Below are 12,619 nucleotides of genomic sequence, written 5' to 3'. Positions count from 1 at the left end.
TTCTCGAACTTTATACAGCTTTCTGAAGGTTTGTCGAACGAATAAAACGTGCATATCTGTCTGGTGTATTGAGGAGATCGGCCATTTTACGGTTACGTGGCTTTGAACGAGGAAATCGAAGGAAACAGGCGTCAGGGAGAGGCGTTTTCTTGGCGAGAATTTCGGTGGACCCTTTTCGACAATGAGTCGCCTTAAATCTCTCTCTCACTCTCTCTCTCTCTCTTTCTCTCTCTCTTTCTATTTCTCTCTTCGCCAATATACATTTGTAGGTACACGCGCGTGGATTTACATTGGATCGTTCCCGACGGGGTGTAGCACGAAGGGATCGGTGTCCACGAATCAAAACGGAGGCCGATATTTCCGGGGGCGCACAGACATTGTTGCACCCCGTCGAGATACCATTAATCCGACACTCGGCGAATCCTCGCAATCTGCAATGTCAACGGGAATGTTATACTACTGATTCGTATCTTTGGAGAAGATTCTTTAGAGGAGATTCAGTCAGTGACGAGAACGGTAAGATAAAAGAATATCTAGAGATGGTTTATAGGAGAAGTTATCGTTGAAGATAACGTTTTGAAACAAACGGGGGTCCAGTCACGTGAATAATGGATGATAAAGTAAATGGAGAGAAATATGAAGTCTTTATTGCACTGATAACGTATCGATCCTTGTGCTTGGCAGTCGCGTTTGTTGAATTTTTATTATGAAAATTTCCATTTCTGCGGTGCATACACATATATAGATATACGTCAGCAGCAACGAATTCGTCAATGCTTTACGTACATCCACTTTCGAATCTCTAACGGCAATTAAATTAATTGTATCGCGTCGGATAAAACGCGATCTCACTGTTATTTCATAAACACATATTTGTATCAAAGGTTTCCGCATTAAACGCGCAGCTCGCTTAAAATAATTAAACTTGCGTTTCACAGAGTTTATCGCGAGGTTATTTTCGATCGGGTAACAAACACTATCGGAAAACGTATACTGGGAATCGCGATAACTACCGGGCGAGACGTCGATGAAATTCATTAGAACGACTCTCCCGGTAATCTACTCACCGACTGGACATTGTGTAATGAACGATAAAACAGCTCTGAACGCGGTTACATCGATAATGCGACGTAATATTTCCTAGTGGTTTATCTGAACCACTCCCAGTACGTAATAAAGTAGATTCATCGTTATACGGGCACGATGCACGTGTTTCCAACAGCTAAACTACGCGATACCATCGCTAATTACTTCATCATCGTGAAATTGTTTCCGATCTTTCGTGGGAAAAAATGCAACAACGAGGGAGAAAGCGACCACAAATTTTTAAGTACCGTTTACAACTACGTAAAGCCATATACGTGACGCCTTGCCTATATTTTTTCGCGCTTGATTAATTCTTTTAATAAGAATCCAAAGTTTACTCATTTTTGAACATACATTTTCTACGTTTGATCTTGCTACGTTCTTTCAATTTTGTTTTATTCAATTCAAGCGTGCTTTTATTATTGAAAAAATTTTCTTGTGTTTGACGTTTCTCATTTCAATTTTATTATCCTTTTAACTACAATAATAGTGTGAGGATTTTAAAATATCCTTCAAAAATTTCTTTTAACACATAAATAGCCAAAACAAGGGTTTAAATCCTAAAAAAAATTTCTGACATTTAATAACTTTCCATAATATTTTTCTCCGTTAAAACAATACTTACGTTCACGCGACGTTTCACCTTAAACCGAAACGAATTGCATGACCCCTGACCTTAAATACGGCAAGCTAATTAATCCTTCTACGCATTCAAAAAGTTTGCACCCGCGTTCGTTTCGATCGAACAAAATAACGCGACCTTTAAACATCGAAAAACACGATCCTCGTCGAAACTTGCTTCTCGGAGCAAATTATGTAAGTACACCCCCGTTTATAAGTATTTGGACTCATGTGAAACGATTAGATAAAAGTAAAACATTATTAAAAAATTATCGAAACCTTCTACGTATGATTTTTTTTCGAAATCATAGATTACAAAGAACTCGTGGTTAATTACCAAAATTATTCAAGTAGTAAAATTATCTTTATATTTAGTTTCGCAGCTAAACATGTATTTTCTCATCCCCTTCAAAATTGCCATTACGACACTGAAGATATTAAAATATTCTCAGCCTTAATAATTACATGCATCTTCGTATTCGATAAAATTTCGTCGATTAATCAACTATTTTTAAAAGACTTATACCTTCGTCCCTAATAGGATACCTTCGTTCTTAATTGCGTCATATTAAAATTCTCCTGATTAATCATAAAGTGACATTGGAATCAGCAGATCAGCAAAAATGTAGCTATCACGTTTTCCTCCTGTGATCGTCGCTTATGAACAACATCGTAATGCATCTGCATAAAGTGGAACGAAGTGCACGAACCTTTTTCTCCCTCCCGAGTTTTTACATTGATCGATCGACTCGACATAGAGACTCGATAAGGATCGAAGAAGTCCCAGAGATCGTTCGCGTTTTTTCGTTATTCGCATAAATCCAATCCATCACGCGGCGCGAAATGCGACTCGAGGCCTGAAAGTTCTTTTGGATGGCGGTACAGGACAGTTTTAAAGTGTTTCCAAGTGTTTCGATTGAAAGAGCCGCGGGACGTCGATGTACCGCTGCGAGCTACACGACATCCCGCGGTTCTTTAAGGCGAAACTCACTGACAACAGCGCCGGGGAACGTGTCAAAGTAGTTATAGAACAAGCCCCGTGCCTTTCGTCCTTATAGGCAACCCTGACAAGAGGCTTAGGCCCACCCTGCCGTCCCCTTTCCAACCCAACTACCTGGGAGAAACGCTATTTTATCCGCGGATGCGTGTCAACCAGATACCCAAACGATTTATGCGACGTATCAATGATTCCTTTAAGCCTCAAGGGTTGTTTGAGACCATATTTAACGCGCCTTTTAACTGTTCTCTTGCAGTCTCCAACGCTGGATATGACACGGATATTGTCTTTTTCTGTGAAAGTTAATTTTGTCGATGAAATATTTTATAATAATTTTTATGAATTGGAAATACGTTTAAAAGATTATTAGGTTATAATTAGATAGTGAATATTTTTGCAATTGGAGAAATTTAAAGGTGCAAACATCAGCAAGATAAACATAATGTCTAGACAGTATCATAAAATATTCAGGTCGATAATCTTTGATGCGATGGAAACAAAAAAGGTTCGACCTCGTTATATTTATTATTAACAAATAATAATTCCCTTACGAATCTCACTGAGAATAGATCTGATCACGAAATATTCAGTGCAATAATTAATTCCGATAGAATGTCTAGGTTCTACATAGAGAAAACGAACTCCATTGCTTTTGTATAAAAGTAACGTGACTTAATCCACTTTTCCCACACAATGGCGTTCCTTTTATCATTTGGCAATTCCATATTCGTGGATAATTTCAAATCAAAAAAGTTATTTTTGACGAGCATTTTTTATTTGTCGTTTTTCATTATATCAATTTGTCTCTGTTTTCCATTCTATCCATTTCCGCGTACGATCTACAATGAAAAGAATTATCCTCAACAATAACGAACTTGGCTAATAAAAAATAGCACAAAACATTTGAAAACTAAAATATACTACTCATCGGAGAGCTACATTTTATCAACTAATAGTAACAAACAACATCCACTCACTGCGTGCTTCACGAAAGAGAGCCAAAAATCCGGCTTCGTGTATCCATCTGTATAGCAAACAACGTAACAAACCATCATGTTCCTATCCATTAAGGGGTTAAAACGCAACAAGGGCTCCGCTTTCAACTTGATTCCCGGCCAGGCAATCGAACGCCTCCAATCTGACGTGCACACGTGAACTTTGAGGGCACGTGCACGCGAGTGTTCAAGTTTCTCGAAATTGCATATGCCGAAGGTTGCACGCCGAACAGAGAGCAAAAAAGGAAACAAGAAAAAGGGGGAAGAAAGAAGCGATCCACCAGTCACGAGAGTAACACAGTCTACATGTAACGCATGATCATGTATAGGCACTATATCTTCGCTATAAGTATAATTCGTTTCGTCTAAAATTTGACATAAATGAAAAGCAGTTTTAACATGCAGCGGCTCATCAAAGTATTTGAAGATTTCCACGGACGGATGAAAGAAAGTTTATAGCGTAAGAAATATAGAAAGACTCCATAATTTTACAAAATGAATTTATATTTAATAGAATAGATGATTATTAATATTATGTTACAAAAATGTTTGGTGCAAGAATTACTAAAATTCATACTGTATCCATTTTATATTTTCTTCTATCTGCTATTACATCATAAAACATTTTTATAAATATATTTTATAAATATTATACAAATATTTTATAAATATTATACAAATATAACATAAATAACAAAAAATAAAAAAGTAATGATAATAATATCAATATAGTTCTTGGGAAGGATGCTACTAATTTTCTACTATTTATATTTAACAATAAAAAACGATACTCCAAGCATGAAATGTTGCTTGCCGCGCAAAATAGTTCCTTCTATTTCAAATCATGCGCGGACATGGAATTATCAAAAGATAAAAAAGAATTATTAGAACGAAGAACGGTGCCCCGAGTACGAAAATTCGATCATCATTGTGATCCCATATAGATCCGCAACGCCCGTGAAAGAGCTTAACGAGTACGATTATGAGATCGATTTAATTCACGATTGAATATTGAATATGATAGAATGCATCAGTCAAAATCGACCAGTCCATCGGTTTTACCCGTGGCAGCTAACAATAATGATAATGATGAAGATGACTATGGCAGTTGCGATGATTAACGACCGACGCCTGACGCTCGATTCGCTTCGATTTGTCTTCGTATCGATCTCGGGTAAACTATCCTTTAATCGCTTCGCCACTTTCGATCGCGATAATGAATTTACCATGGCAATCGGAAAGAGTTTTTCGAAGAGAATCGCCTCTAACTGGATCCTGATAGATGATATCCCACCTTATAAAGACGTCAACCAGGAAAAATCGATCAGCCTGAAAAATATGTATATGGAATTTGATTCTATTGTATTTTTTATAACAATAATTTTTCGGAATTATAATTTTCATTGTGGAGAATATCCATTTTAGGGCATCGTTACGCTAAAAAATACTTATACCAGACATTAAAACTTTGTTCTTCTTATTCTTTCCAATACAACCTATCAATTACAATTAAAGCGTTTCGCAAAGAGCTATTGGATTTCATTATACTTCTTAAAATACTAGTTCGTCGAAGCAGCGATTCTCTCGTCGTTCTAGTTGATCGATAAATGAAATATTCTAAGCTTCGTGAAACTTCACCTCTTTCCTTTTTATTTCCAACTCAGTCACTATTTTTAATTTTTTCCTTTTTCCCGTATAACCACGAAATAAATCATTTCTTTCTTAAAGTTTATCATAGGCAACAGTATTTCAACCATAAGAAAACGACTATAAAATATTTCAAATCCATGTAATTTTCCATCGAACTACAGCCGATAGCGTCGAAGAACGTTAAAAAATGGTCCTCGTCCTGGCATCGGTTGTAAACCGCGTTTACATTGACCGCGCAAGATGATATCGATCATTTCGAACTAGCAGCCAGTTTCTATTGTGAGTATCAATCAGTCACCGCGCGGACGTTTATTGTAACATTAAGACGCAACGACCGCTGAGGAAAAAAAGCAGCGTAATTTATTTTACAAGTGCCGTGTCCTCCATTGCGGCCATTAAATTTGATGGGACAGAGTTCCGGAATGCCGTCCATGCTAGATCCCAGTAGAGAAACCTTTGAAAGAACTATTCGTGTACAGCTATATACCCATGGTTAAAATATTCCAAATAGAAGAAAAGAACTTGTACCGATTATGCAACCGACAGTTCCACGTGTCACGCTGTGCGAACAATTTTTATTTAAGCGAAGGATTCTGCGGCTGAACGTGAGATATTTGCAGTAACAATGACGACGAAATTTGTATGTATATTGACATCGATGTGTGGGTATTTCGCTGTGAATATTTCATGTTCTCCTGGATCTGTTGGATCAAGTATTCATCTATCGGAAATTTTTCGCGGCGTGGCGAAGAAAACGCGGTAAAATCCACTGTTGGAAAAATGTTAAAAATTCCAAGTCTTAGACATGGCGCGAAGTATCGAAGAAAGTTGCAACTTTACAGAGATCGCTTGTAATTTTCCAGGTTTATATCTCTAGGTTTCGGTGCAAACAAGCAATGTAATATTGTTGCAATTTTGTAGCGTAGACCCTGCACAGTTCGATCTTCTGACGGCGACTTTTATCTGTACATTTTGAAATATCGAGTTCGCACGCTCGTACATATTGTATTATTAAAAATATAATCCTGTAGAATTACGTAACGTTATCGCTGAGAAATCACTCGTCTGCATCGGCCCCATTAATAATACAATATATACGAAATATGTAAAAGATGAAAAGACACAACTCTAAATCGAGCTTTAATAAAATTTTGTCACGTCGCGTCCATACCAACCAACGTAAAATCCACTACATTAATTATATTATAATTTATCATGGCCAGAATTTATCACCACAAAATATTCATTGTCATTACAAATATTTTCCGATAACGTATAAAATCGCTAAATTAAACGTTTGAAGACAGATCTTTCATTTTACATAATACCCTCATTCAACCATTATTCTTCCCAATAAATTCGAAGCTCGTAACATCGCAATGACCGAAAACGCTGCGAAAGTGCTTGAAATGAAATTACATTGTAACCATTTTTCGCTGCTCGATAAAATGGCCAAACAACCTCTCTCTCTCTCCATCGTGTTACAACGATTAACTAAAGGGCGTATTTCCAGTTATTAAAATATAACCAAACGACGACACGAGAGCCGTATTGGAACAACACTTGTCAGTCGCTTTCAATATATTATATATGATAAAATAAACATTTGCAATTTTTAAAACCGGACGCGTGTCACCGTATATGAGGTGGAAAAACGCGCGATGAACTCTCTGACAAATTTTAGTCACGCGACACTGCATGGGGTGGGTAAATGGCACTAATGCAACGACAAAGAAGGCACAAGAGTGCATATGGCGGTTTCGATGTTTATTCACGGTGGTGATAGCACGCTAGACAAAAAGGATGAAGGAGGAACAAGTGAGGAAGAGGAGCAGGGAGGAGAGACTGACGAAACGATCCACACTGAGTGTGCCGTTAATAATAACCAGTACACGGTACAATGGCCACCATGTGGCAGGTTGTTTCGCGGTAGACTGAATGAGGCTGATTAAATTGAAGGGCCAGGGGGAGAAAAGGGACAGCAGACTAGGGCGTGCTTCATCGTGAAGGGTTGTTACTTGTTTAACATTTGTGAACGCTGCTTGAGATGCAGCAGCATAACGCGTTGTGCTTCAACCATTAGGGACAATTATCTGCTGATGCTGCCAGATAAAAGTCTCCTACATAAGCAACCTATGAGACCGTTTTATACTCCTGAGAACGATTGATCTCGTTTGTTACGGCACAATATTTGTAATGTATAAACTTCTACAATTTTTTCCTTCAGAGACACGTAATAAATATCTTATTACGCAGAATGTAAAGCCCAGATCTATTTTCGTAAGCGTAGAAAAGTATGTAGAACGTGTGATAAAGAATTGCGCTGAAAATGTTTGATAATGGCTAACAAGAATGAAAGATAAACGGTATAGGTAAGTATGTGGGTCATCGATGAGTCAGACGGCCTGTAACTGAAACGTAGTAAAAAACAATCGAGAAAGTGGTACCACGATGCACGTAATATTTAATAAATATTGTATTGTCTCATAATAAACATTTGTTTCGTCAATGATCTCAATATAATACCGCAAATTTTACATCATAAATTTAATTTTTAATATTTCTTTTCCATGAAATGTTGCGAAAGTGTTCGTTTTTTGTATCTGATATCAGAAATGCAAAAAATCTTGACGAAAAAGGAACAACCATTTGCTGAATCCTATTTTGAATTCTGCCTATTCTTCTTATCGTTTATTTTATGCTATGAATCTTCGTTATTCGACGTGGATCACGAACTTTAAATTGAATACGTTCTTTAGTAAAATTGATAATACACTTTACATGTCATTTAACTGTGCCCAGTCTTCAACTATCCTAAAACTTTCGAACAAGGATATACGTAATGGAAAATTTGGAAGACTCAGCCGACGATTTGGACGACTATTTTAAAGTAGGGACTAGAAAGTAGCGCAGGAAGGATCCTTAGTTCATTGTTAATTTAAAAAGTACACAGTACGAACGAGTTGGAAGAAATGCCTGAACGCTGACTGGAGTCCAGTTAATGTTTGCTTTGACTCCGGGAATTCTCGTGCATTTCATTAAGCTCGATCGTGTTCACCAATTGAACTCGTTACTAACGTTTCAAGGCAGAAGAAAAATACCGAAGAAAGGATGGCGTTATTCGTGGGACAACAAACGTTTCGTAACGGCACATTCTTCACCGGCTATTTAACCACGCGATTCCCACGTGTGTTCCTATGGAACACTCGAAACCTCATTTCTATACATTCGTTCCAGAACGGAAGGGGATGGAAGTTATGCTAAGCTAGGGTTATTTGAGTTTGTTTGTGCAATGTTTCAACATCTAAAAATTCAATCCTGAACTTTGCTTTGCTTTTGCGATAATCAAATTTGTTATATGTTACGATACGTCATTAATATGTAACGTGATAACGAAAGACCGCGAAATATCGTGATACTTAATAAATTAATGCATACACGCCATTGAATTATGCTAATTGGAACTGAGAATATCAACAATGAAGAAACATATTTTCTCTTGATAAGCAGGAATTATATCTTCGTGGAAAACTATCATCGTCGCTGTACACGACATATTTAGATGTCTATCATATATATCACGTTGCTAACCACAAACTAAATAGACTATTCTCAAATATAGATCGCTTTCCCAAAAATTCATTAAACGATATTTGTAGAATTAAAAAGAAGATGATATACCTAGCGTGATTCAAATATCCTTCTGACTCAAATAATCTTACCTTGCCTCGCACAGGGACAGTGAGGAAATGGGTTTGAAATGGGTTAAAATATTACCAGCGACAATGAGGCTCATCGAGCCAAAAGACGCTCCCCCTCCACTATTTGTTTCTTTCCTCTCTTTCTCTTTCTCTCATCTCATTTTTCTGTGAAGTGTAGCTTTGGCACACGATGTGATGGATGCGAGAATATTTCTTTGGTAAACGTCGCGTTCGTACAGCATGGTGGCGTATTCCGCGGCACCGTGGTACCCTTTTGTTCGTCAAGGGATACGTATGAAGCGTGACAAAACGCGCGGACTTAAGAAAGTCTCCGCGTTTTGTCACGCGGCAACATTTGGACGACATTCGTGGCAAACGAGTCGTGACGACGACGCCGGGGCCAATTCCCGCCTGAAAAGAATATTCACAATGCCCATTCCGCGGCTCATCCTTTATTTTTAAGGTGTCTTCTCTATGCGCTGTGCCCGTGGATATCCCCCTTCGCTCTACTTACAGCGGCGACAAGCGATAATGAATAACCGTGCGACGAACAAACGCGAGCTAACGGTCGACCAAGACGATCGCGCTTTCGTCACCTGGAACCACGATGCTGCATACAAGACGTTTTGGATTTGTATGGCGACCAGCCATGGATCTGTAATCGTTCGCCTTTGTACGGTGCTTGAAATTGGAGAATGAATATCGTCCAGGGTTTTTGTTGCTATTGTGCTGCGGTGAAATATTTGTCGCGTGGAATTCTTTTTGGTTGGGACCGTGTATTGGGTTGGTTATTGTGTAACAAAGGTGGTTTTCGTAGTGAAAGTTCGGATAAATAAGTAATAAGTGGGATAAGAGTAAAGCTAATAATAATGGTATTGTGATGCGATGAGATATTTGTCGTGTGGAATTCCTTCTTGGTGAAATCATGCAGTAGGTTGCTGTATCATAAACCAAAAGTACAGGTTCGGACCTTAGACCTTGGACAGACGTAAATATTCTTCTGTGTTTCAGAAAATTATTTTCGATATGGTAGGAAAGTCCTTCTTTTGGAATATTTGTACAGGTATCAGAAAAATATATCTGTCTGATGAAATCAAGCCGAACACTAATATTTATAATATTCTAATATTTTCAGTGTAAAAGTGAAGATTCTTAAAACAATGTCCGAAGATGTAAGAGAAATCCAAATTCCACGCTCTCGCAGCAGAAGCAAGCGCAACATACATATTTTGATACAGCTACCATATAACTGGCAACGGTAAGCATTGATCGGAAAAATTCCAAAGAATCGGTTCGAATTCGCAAACTTGCACAAGAATGAGGTTAAAAAAGGTGGCGCACGTGCCACGAGCGGCGTGCAGATTGTCTCATAACGTTCGTGCGGAATATCGTCTTCTAGTGTGCAAGCGGACGTTCCCGAAATCCGATGCGAAGCAAAGAGAGGGCGCATGGAATTCCGGAATGCGGACGATGGGTCGTCTACGGCCCTGATCTTGGATGCAGCCAGCTCGTGATCGAGAGGCGTTTAAGGGATGGCAACAGCGGCGGATGGCAAAAAGTATGGCAGATGGGGTGGCAATCGGTTCGATCGGCCGTATGTCAGATGTTCATGCAAATGAGACCCTACGAGGCCGCGTATAATACGGCTAATACTCGCAGCAAATAGCGTGAATCGTTTAGGGAAACCGCTTACCGCTGGGGACAGTCCATTATTGGCATAAAGAGGTTTCACTCGCGAAAGGGGAAAAAGGGCGTAAAGAGTAATATTAATCCATTAAGAATCAAAATCTTGCCATTACACTGCCGGTGTTTATGCACTTGTTGAAAATTGAAAGCTGCAGAACTGCACAGAGTATACGTAATATACAGAAATACATAGAACGTTCAAAATATAATCATTCTATTTCTTCAGTTGTATTTACGAAAATTTGACTTTGCATTAATATTCACGATCTAGTAGTCATAATATTCAAACACCTCTATTTCTTTAGATTGTAGAATCCAGGTGGAAAAAACAGCGATAAGAAAGAAAGTAATATGAAAAGAATTCTTGATATTCCCTTTTATACACACAATGTCGATGAATAAAAATCGATAGCAATAAATTAACTGAAAAAAATTGCAAATGAAATATTGCGTTAATGCAACTTTAATGCTTAATGGGTTAATAAGTATAAATGTAAAGTACGCACGATACTTTGGGAATGTGATGGCTTTCAAAGCCAATTAGTCGCCTCCTGGCTCATTAATAGTCCGCGAGGAACGTCCGCGTCGCGTGCGGTGTATTAATTGTAATTAAAGCTCTTCTCCCAAAATGAATCGCGATGAACGCCTGATGGTCACTTTAACGACGTACTTATTGCACCCGTGCATCGAATGTTTGATGATGCACGATTTTATTTCAGGAACGGGTTCGTCTTTGACTTCGCTCGTGAGGCTTCAAGTGGCGAAGAAAAAAATGAAACTTGTACTTTTAAAAGCTTCGGAAAGTTATTGGTACAGGAATTTATCTGACGTTTTTGTAAATTGCGCGTTGAAAAGACTTAAGAATTAAGATTTCATCGAAGGACGACCTGAATCTTCCTTTAATTTTCACTTTTAATTATATAACATTTGTTTAATTCAACATTGGATTAGCGCGTTTAATTTGTATTATTTTTTCAATCAATTCCGCGATTTAACACTGAGGGTATGAAAAATAGATCCTACGATCTTACGAAGTTTAAAGAAATTGAAAAATCCACAGCTATAGCATAAGCAATCTTTTTAAATGGTGAAAATTTTCTTTATGCCCCTGTCTTCTTCACCGTTATAGTCAAATGTTATTTTAATGCAGTACTTTAAGAAAACAATATATTCGTATCTTTCCTTGAAAAAACATTATATTTATCTTTTGTATCTTGACAAAATCAATACACGTATTTTACATCACATTCAACCCACTTAATAGATTAAGAAAAATAAAGATAAATTCGGTAAACATCTAGCTACCAACTTTCTTCATAGAAGCACCAATAACAAGGGAAAGATGGTCGTTTATGGTAATTGATATTTGTTGTAACGTGTTGTGTACGCAAGAAACGTCAACAGTAGCCAGTGTACGCTCGGTTTCGCGTCTACCTTTCGCAAAACTGTTCCAACCGCGTCGCGGTTATGGCCGGCAGTTTGCGGTCTGCCGGGGGACGTTCGTAAACGATGAACGATAAGGCGATTTCTATGGAGTCCCTTTTTACCGTCGTTCCCGTCTTTTTGAATTCCTAGGAGACGATGGAACGGCCGTCAGAGAAAAAACGAACGCGATAACGTCTTATTGCCCGCGGCTGCGACTTTTCCCATTTGCCGACAACGAAAATTAATTATTGCACATTCTTCTTTGAATATCATCGTCGTTTATCTTCCCTCTCGCAGTTTCTATGCACAGTTTCCTGTAAATGTGCGGTAGTCGTTTACTCCTAAATTGTTTAGTTGAGTGTAATACAAGAAGTCTGTAGTTAATGCGCTTTTATATTTTTGTAGAGCTTCATGGAAAAAAGACCGACACGAAAAAACGACGAATCGAATCTTTCTTC

At 38.1% G+C, this 12,619-nt stretch overlaps 1 long non-coding RNA gene across 1 annotated transcript; it reads left to right on the top strand.

Annotated features, from left to right (window-relative positions):
• Positions 1-9,623: 9,623 nt before the first annotated feature.
• LOC126913953 (uncharacterized) lies at positions 9,624-12,030 on the top strand. Its single transcript, XR_007709515.1, has 4 exons — positions 9,624-10,113; positions 10,186-10,308; positions 10,450-10,608; positions 11,456-12,030. It is a non-coding gene; the product is annotated as an uncharacterized LOC126913953 (long non-coding RNA).
• The last annotated feature ends 589 nt before the right edge of the window (positions 12,031-12,619 follow it).

Source organism: Bombus affinis, chromosome 2 (genome assembly GCF_024516045.1).
Source record: "Bombus affinis isolate iyBomAffi1 chromosome 2, iyBomAffi1.2, whole genome shotgun sequence".
In the NCBI taxonomy this organism is placed as follows: Eukaryota; Metazoa; Arthropoda; class Insecta; order Hymenoptera; family Apidae; genus Bombus; species Bombus affinis.
The sequence above is the reverse complement of the archived record's forward strand: the minus strand, read 5'-3'. Positions and strand labels throughout refer to the sequence as shown.